General features: G+C 41.5%; 1 protein-coding gene across 1 annotated transcript in view; it reads left to right on the top strand.

Annotated features, from left to right (window-relative positions):
• Window positions 1-509: 509 nt before the first annotated feature.
• The window catches only part of LOC123746563 (neuropilin-2), a 90,590-nt gene continuing 82,126 nt past the window's right edge, over window positions 510-8,973 (top strand). The window contains exon 1 of the mRNA XM_045728154.2: window positions 510-1,427. The gene's annotated coding sequence lies outside the window, so the exon portion shown is untranslated. The remainder of the gene's footprint in view (window positions 1,428-8,973) is intronic.

The raw sequence follows: 8,973 nt of genomic DNA, 5'->3' as shown, positions 1-8,973 counted from the left end.
AAGACACTTAACACTTACACCAATTACACTTAACATACACCAAGATACTTAACATATACAGCATCTTCTTGACGGGACAGCTTAAGAGAACGAGGTGGCACTGGAGAACTAGTTTTCACCTGCCATCAAAACTTTGACATTTCTATGAAGCTTTGTCGACGAGATGATCCCGGTTGATACCTGGTTGATGGGTATCAACCAGGTATGGGGTCCTGGTTGATGGGTATCAACCAGGTATGGGGTCCTGGTTGATGGGTATCAACCAGGTATCAACCGGGATCATCTCGTCGACAAAGCTTCATAGAAATGTCAAAGTTTTGATGAAGTATTCATCACCTTTTTCCTGTAAATGAAGGACTCGTCATCAACACAACACATTCAGCAGGGGTGGAGATAGAGGCGCAATTGCCGAGTGAAGGAAACTACTGAATAATCTCTGAGAGGAGGAGGAGGAGGAGGATTGTAGCTGGGGGCAGGTGTAGAGGAGATGAGGTGTGCAAGCTATCGTCAGTCACCTGCCAGACTCTGCGGGGAGAGCACGTTCCTCAGGCTTACTCAACTCATTCACTCACTCTCCCACTCTCTCCCTCTCTCGTCTCACCAACAAACGCACTCCCAATCCCTCTCTCTCGCTCCAAGACACTACCTTGAACGTTCTGGAGAGGGTATTGAATACCTATATTATTTGAATGCTATTGAACTATTGTTGTATTAGATTCAGCTACTCTGATCAAAAGTTCCAAGTAGCACGGGCTATGGCGAGCCCGTAGTGGACTTTTAGTACTGAACTGATTTGATAAAGTGGTATACAGTGGTTATCGGTGATGTTGTCTCACTTATGGTGGCTGGAAATATCGTAATGTTATACCTCCGAGTGCTGGACTCTGAAAACAAAGCTGTGTTTGTGATCTGTTAGTATTCACGCGGTTTTAACGCTACTTGGCAACGAAGCACTCTATTTGTAAACAAAAAGTACACTAGATAAACACACTAATTTGAATTACTCGTTATTTGAAACCTCAGTGATAATTATAGTGACATTAGGGAACGCTAATGTGCCAACGCTTAGTAATCTAGCCCAATCTAAGCCTGCGTTATCGTTTGGAATTGAAGCGCGGGTCAAGAAGTGTTAGTGGACTTGCTGAGTGGGACTTTCACTCACTAATTGTTGAGATGCAGCGAGCGAGGACCTGACCTTGCTGCCCGGCCGCCCGCTGCCTCCACACTGCCACACCCGCTCACAACACTGATCTGGATCAGCTGTTACCAGGGCTACCAACCCCTAATACTAGGTTGGATCAGCTGATGTCAATGTTACCAACCACAACACAACAGCGGATCAGCTGATGCCAGTGTTGCCAACCACAACAAAACAACGGATCAGCTGATGCCAGTGTTCCCAAGCACCGGTGTTGGTATATCTTGAGGTGAGTGTGACAGTGTTGATACTAAACAAAGGTGTCCCCTTTGTAAGGTTCTAATCACCTTTGTAACGAAAACGTAGATGTTAGTGATGAAAGTAGGCCTACAAGAGTTTCCTAGAACACCTGTAATTAACCCGTTCATTTGTTTATTTGTTAGAATTCTTGTCCCTTTTTATTTTCTTTATAACTAATTCTTTACTGAATTATTTTAGAAGTTTCGTCAATATTGATAATTGTTTCCTCGCTTAATTAAGTATTGCATAAATAAGTTTCAGTGTAAATGAAGTAGTTTGCAACAAATTATAACAGTTTAAAATAGTCTACAATTATTTACAACAGTTTACAATGGTCTACAATTATTTACAACGGTTTACAATAGTCTACAATTGTTTACAACTGTTAAAATTAAATTTGGTAATCGGGGATTACATAGACAAGGTCTGAAACCTATTTCAAATATATAAAAATCTATTATTAAAATGCTATATAGTTATTAGCAATGCTTATCCGTTCATAATCGAGTGTACACAAAAGTAAACAACATTGTTTATCTGGGAGAAAAACGTAAACAACAGCAGAAGTATTAATGTTATTAAGTTTAAGACACGTAACACTTACTCCTGAAAATAGATTGACGACGTTTCAGTCCGTCTGCCTGACTTGACGGACGGACGGATGGGGGGAGGGTTACTCACTATTTGTACTCACCTATTTGTGCCTGCGGGATCGAGCACTGATTCTTGGATCCCGCCTTTCGACCCATCGGTTGTTTACAGCAATGACTCCTGTCCCATTTCCTTATCATATTTAGTTTTAAAATTATGAGTAGAGTTTGCTTCCACAACCTGCTCCTTAAGTCCATTCCATTTTTCCACTATTCTCACGCTAAAAGAATACTTCCTCACTTCCCTGTGACTCTTGTGAGGTTCCAGCTTCCACTCATGTCCCCTCGTTCTGTTACTATTCCGTGTGAACATTTCGTCTATTTCCATCATCATATGTTACGTTTTAAGTAAAATTCCATCATCTATCTTACGTTGTGTACTCACCTATTGGTGCTTACGGGGGGTTGAGCTCTGGCTCTTTGGTCCCTCCTCTCAACTGTCAAATCAACTGGTGTTCAGGTTCCTGAGCCTATTGGGCTCTGTCATATCTACACTTGAAACTGGTGTAGTGTAGATATGACTTTGTATGGAGTCAGCCTCCACCACATCACTTCCTAATGCATTCCATTTGTCAACCACTCTGACACTAAAAAAGTTCTTTCTAATATCTCTGTGGCTCATTTGGGCACTCAGTTTCCACCTGTGTCCCCTAGCGCGTGTGCTCCTTGTGTTAAATAGCCTGTCTTTATCTATCTACTATTTTAAGTGTGTGTGTTTCAGTATTTCGTGTATGTTAATTAAACTGATTGAGATACTACTTCTGACCCTCAAGCTTTACTGAAAAGGTAAAATTAGGACCCAAATTTTTCCAATTTCGTTCACTTTATAAGTTTGAATTTGATAAAACGAAATTTTTAGATGTTAAAATACTTTTTTTCGTGTATATTTTAGCATAACGTAGTACAACTGACTTGGGGTCTCGACTTACAATCAGAGATCCCGGGTTCGATTCTCAGACGGGACAGAAATGGTTCCGGACGTTTCCTTTCTCCCAATACCTCTGTTCACCTAGCACAAAATAGGTTCCCCGGGAGTTAAGCAACTGTTGTGGGGCCTTCTCTCCCCCCCCTCTACCTTAGTAGGGAGGGGGGAGAGGGAGGCCTAACGTGTACTTAACGTACCATTAATCCCTTTTTGGCTTGGTTTCCCAATGTCGGGGACAGGGAGACTGCGTTAACCTTATCGAGGCCTCCCAAGGCCGACTACTGACCTTCACCACGATGCAACTCCTCAGCAGTTGTCTAAGTACCGGGTACCTGTTCCCTGCTGAATAGGTGAATCAGGTGAAAAGAAACTTGCCAAAACGTCTCTACACTCGTAGCGTAAGTCTGGACTTTCAGGCATTAGTAGGCCAATGAGTAAAAGCGAATTAGGAACGTTAATTATATATATATATATATATATATATATATATATATATATATATATATATATATATATATATATATATATATATATATATAAAATGGATTTTTATTCCCCAATCCTTAGAAGGTGGAAAATGAATATTTATATTTGATTATCCAAATCGTAGTTACGGAGCTCTGTGCTGTTTCTCCTGCATACTAATCCATATAAATGTTATTTGTGTATTTAGTATGATTTGCTAAATTATGTCCTGAACGTTGTCAAAATCTGCGATAGCTGAGCCGTGGATTTAATCTTTGTACTCTGCGACAATTTCTATACAAATGCCTAAAGCAGTTTGGATAAGAAATATAAAATAATGACTAACAAGAGATCATAGTTTGATTAAATACTGAACTAGATATGTGGGAAAAGTATTTGGATTCTGACTCTTGTATTTATAACAAAAATTGATATAAAAACGTGCTGGGTATTTTGTAGATCAATTGACATTTCAACAACTCTTGGTAATTTAAGCATTTTTGTATCTAATGGCCTTCAGTGCTTCTTAATTGGCAGTTTATGGTAACTCTGACCCCAGGTGACACTGTGACCCCCAGGTGACACTGTGACCACAGGTGACACTGTGACCACAGGTGACACTGTGACCCCAGGTGACACTCTGACCCCAGGTGACACTGTGACCCCAGGTGACACTCTGACTCCAGGTGACACTCTGACTCCAGGTGACACTCTGACTCCAGGTAACACTGTGATCCCAGGTGACACTGTGCCCCCAGGTGACACTGTGACCCCAGGTGACACTGTGACCACAGGTGACACTGTGACCCCAGGTGACACTGTCACCCCAGGTGACACTCCACACACAATCGGTCTACACAAGTAACTTGTGATCCGTCAAATATTTGAAGCACATTCTTGCTGACTTAAAAAGTCACAATACTTTTATTTCTCCTTTTTAGTATCCTGTAATCGCGATAACAATTGCAGCCACGACCTTCACTACAGTATAAAAACAGCGACATTACCAACACCTGGTACATAAAAGCTATTTAATGTCGCTACTGGTAATAATAAGTATAAAACAGTGCTCCACTGAGAATACTTCTACGTATACATTGTGTGTAAATGTATGAATATCGGTCGTTTCTGTAGCTATTAGGCGTGGAGTAACGTTCCGCTGGTGATGTTAGCAATAAAGGTAGCGTTTGGTGGATCATCTTAATGCCTAATGAACAAATCCACAAGGGCCGTGACGAGGATTCGAACCTGCGTCCGAAAATCCTCGTCACGGCACTTGTGGATTTGTTCATTTGATGCATCACGCAATTGTGATTTCTGTGTGTAATCTTAGTGCCTATCTAGATTTTCCTACAGTCTTTACCTCTTCAAACATTGCTGCTCAGTCCCTTAATTTAAAGCATTTATATATATTATTAACAACAGAGGTCCCAGGACAGAGCCTTGAAGCACTCTACTTACAACAGTTGCCCACTCTGACTTAACTCCATGCTAACTCTTTGTTTCCTTGGGATAACCATGCCTTAATCCAACTTGATATAGCACCCCCTTTTACCGTAGGTCTCTGTCTTTTTTATCAATTTTCATATGGCACTATATCAAAAACTTTGCTAAAGTCAAGATGCACAACGTCACCAACTTTTCCGCTATCAACTGCTTGAAATGCTCGAACCGAATGAAAATAAATTTGTCAAACATAAGCTGCTCTTAGTAAAACCATGTTGTAAACCACTTATTAATCTATGTTTTTCAAGTTGAAGACGAATGCCTTTTGCATAATTTTCTCACAATATGACGTTAAGCAAATTGGCCGATAGTTCGACGCAAGTGATCCATCTCCTTACTTGAAAACTGGTGCCACGTTAGCAACCCTCCACGACTCTGGCATCTTTCGTGATTTCAAAGAATTTATTGAATATACAAGACGAGCGCTCACTAAGCTCTTCTTTACATTCTTTAAGTACCTTGGCGTACACCTCGTCTGGTCCTGGGGACTTGTTTTGCCTTATATCTATTTTAATAACTTCTTCCTTGGTAACCGCTATAGTAGTCATCTTGTCCTCTTCACCACCTATATAGATCTAGGTGGAGATCATCACCTATATAGCTCACCTATATATGATCTATAAATCATATGAAAGTATGCTATTAAGTATTTCTATAGTAAATACAGACAAAATATTTAGGAGCTCACCCCTATTTTAATCTTCCTGACCTCACCCCCATCTTCACCTCACCCCTTCTATGTATCACCATTATCCGCACTCAAGCTATATATATCAGTTACCTGTGATTAACTCTTTACAAGAGCATTATTTACCAAGAATCTTGGAGGTCTCGCTACAACACGCTACAAGGACCTTGGGTGTAGTCTAATTAGTTCTCGGATCCAGCTTTCAGAGAAAAAAACTCGTTTTGCAGCCCTTCAAAACCATACGTATCATGTAACCAATCGAACTCTGGGGAAAATTGCAACGGGCGTCCACTGTTGCAACCATAGTCTTGGCTTGGTTAGTTTACATTCGGCGCTCCGTGTAAACTGACCAATGGCTTCGATAAGTTGTATTGATTGTAATCTACGAGAACAGGTTCCACTAAGCTTGGCCGGCCACTCACAAGGGCTGGTCACACCTCAAGGACTGGCCACACCTCAAGGGCTGGTTAAATCTCAAGGGCTAGCCACACCTCAAGGGCTGGTCAGACCTCAAGGGCTGGACAGACCTCAAGGTAGGATGACCAACAAAACGTTCTATTAATTAACTTAAGAGGATCCAGTCGACGTTCACAAGCCGTAAATTATGTTTATAATTTGTTAACGTGTTCTTAGTGGGTGGGGAGTTCTCTTCTTTATTCTTAGTAGGTAGGCGTTCTCTTCTTTATTCTTAGCAGCTGTGCGATCTCATTCTTCTGCTCAGAATCCTACTGGTTTTATTCTCAACTTTCACCTTTCTTTTGTTTTCTCGAGTTCATATTCATTATGTATTTGGTTTCTCTTAACTTCCAGCCGTCTTCTTAAGACCAGTAATAGAGTTAAGTAGAAAGAATACTCTGATGTTGGAAAGAAGAGGACGTTGTAGTGCGAAATAATTGTTGTATATAGCGTCAAACCCCTTGAAGAAAGAGATGGTGTTGAGAGAGAGAGAGAGAGAGAGAGAGAGAGAGAGAGAGAGAGAGAGAGAGAGAGAGAGAGAGAGAGAGAGAGAGAGAATTGGATGGAAAGATGACAACTGAAGAGATAATAAAGCATACTGAGCTTCACAATCTACTTAAAACATGGGACACATGTTATCTACTTAAAACACTGAACACAGTAGTATCTGACCCCCAACGCTGTGTGGGGGGCCAGATACTACTAAGCAGCTGTGCCGACTTGCCGGCTCCACCTCTCACATGCCTCTACAACTCTGTCTGGCTCGAGGCAATTTGGCCCTGCATATTGAAGAAGGCAGATGTTGTACACGAAAAGAAGAGCCATTTTGTGGTTGGTAAGAACTGACTCGCATTACTGCTCTCAATTACAATGAAATTTTTGAAACAGTAAATAACATAATTTTCCGACTATATTGGTTGTTATATGATCGAAAAGGCTTTAGAAAAAGTCGACCTGCTGCTGATCTCTTGCTAAATCTCTCCTGACGACTTCGAGTATTCAAGACGATAATTATGAAACACAGCTTCTGTCAGTTCGTAAACTCCGACTATGTGAAACAAGCCCTGGCTGGACGACTATGTGAAACATGCCCTGGCTGGTCGACTATGTGAAACAAACCCTGGCTGGACGACTATGTGAAACAAGCCCTGGCTGGACGACTATGTGAAACAAACCCTGGCTGGACGACTATGTGAAACAAACCCTGGCTGGACGACTATGTGAAACAAGCCCTGGCTGGACGACTATGTGAAACAAACCCTGGCTGGACGACTATGTGAAACAAGTCCTGGCTGGACGACTATGTGAAACAAGCCCTGGCTGGACGACTATGTGAAACAAGCCTTGACTGGACGACTATGTGAAACAAGCCCTGGCTGGACGACTATGTGAAACAAGCCCTGGCTGGACCACTATGTGAAACAAACCCTGGCTCGACCACTATGTGAAACAAACCCCTGGCTGGACGACTATGTGAAACAAACCCTGGCTGGAATCTAGCATGGTGAATGTCTTTGACCTTAACCTTTAACAGGCACCAGCCAAAAATGGATATATCTCTTGGCACAGAATTAAACAAGTCACTACCCGTGTCTGAAGACAATAGCCTGAAGGAGTGAGAGTATATTCGACATACTAGTATACTTTGATAAGATTTGTATATAATTGTGTAAAGCTTGAATGGTCCCCAAGCCAATGTACAACTGTAAACTAAATGACTCCTGCAGGATTCGAACCTGATTAGCCTGGGTACTTTGCCCCAGGCAGACCTGTACTATAGCCACCCAGCCAGCGATTGTCAAAAGTGTTGAGAGGTCGTGAGACACACACATTCACGCCCACACCCATGCTCACACCCACGCTCCCGCCCACACCCACTTTCCAGTAAGGCGATTTGTAAAATCAGGCTTGTGGATGCTGAAACCGCTTTCAGATAAATCGTTGACAAATCAATGGATACCGATCTATTTACTACAGACACTGACGAGCTGTTTAGTGGCGGGGGACAATAACTTTCCTGTCCTCGCTCGGACAATGAAATGATGCAGCATCTTGTGTTCTGGAAATGGTAACATAGACGGAAAATTTGTGTCAAGGAGAGAGTGCGGGAGAAACTGAAGAGGTGATACAGAGTTGAGTAACGCTTGTAAGTCTGAATTTAGGCGAGGATAAGATATTTGTGTGTTAGTATGGAGAAAATATGTCTATACATATGTACGCCAGTAATATATATATATATCTTAGAATCATATTATGAATTAACTTGTTGAAAAATACAATCGAGCAAATGGAAAAATGGACAAAATACTTATGTGACAAATGGACGACGTGACAATACTTATGTGACAAATGTTGTATAAGCAGAGTATTAGTCAGCATAGCGCGGCATAGAACAGAGATCCAAACCCACTCAGGAAAGCATATTGGAGACGTGTTGGTCTGCTCTGAACCCTTGTCAGTTCTAAATAATTTTAAAGTAAATAGATAAGTGCACTGAGGAAGTTGAATTATATATATATAGTTATAATATACTAGATGGGCTAGCCGGCGATGCCCGGGTCTCCCTTTCCCGTTCACTTTGTCTCTCTTCTTTCTTTCAACGTCGATAACATCTTTAAAATTCATATTAATGCACTAAGAACAATCAAACCCACATTTCATACTTATAGGAGTCGCTGGGAGTCGGAATATCTGATATTTTTTAGAGGTGCGTGTGGGTCGACCCCAATCATCCTACGACACTCGTCATGCAGTCATGTGTCACCCTGCAAAGTTGAGTGAGGTTAGCCCTTAGCGTCTGACTCCCAACCTTGAACATACACTCATATAACAAATATAAATTTTG

This window comes from Procambarus clarkii, chromosome 90, assembly GCF_040958095.1.
Source record: "Procambarus clarkii isolate CNS0578487 chromosome 90, FALCON_Pclarkii_2.0, whole genome shotgun sequence".
NCBI classification, from domain to species: Eukaryota; Metazoa; Arthropoda; class Malacostraca; order Decapoda; family Cambaridae; genus Procambarus; species Procambarus clarkii.
The sequence above is the reverse complement of the archived record's forward strand: the minus strand, read 5'-3'. Positions and strand labels throughout refer to the sequence as shown.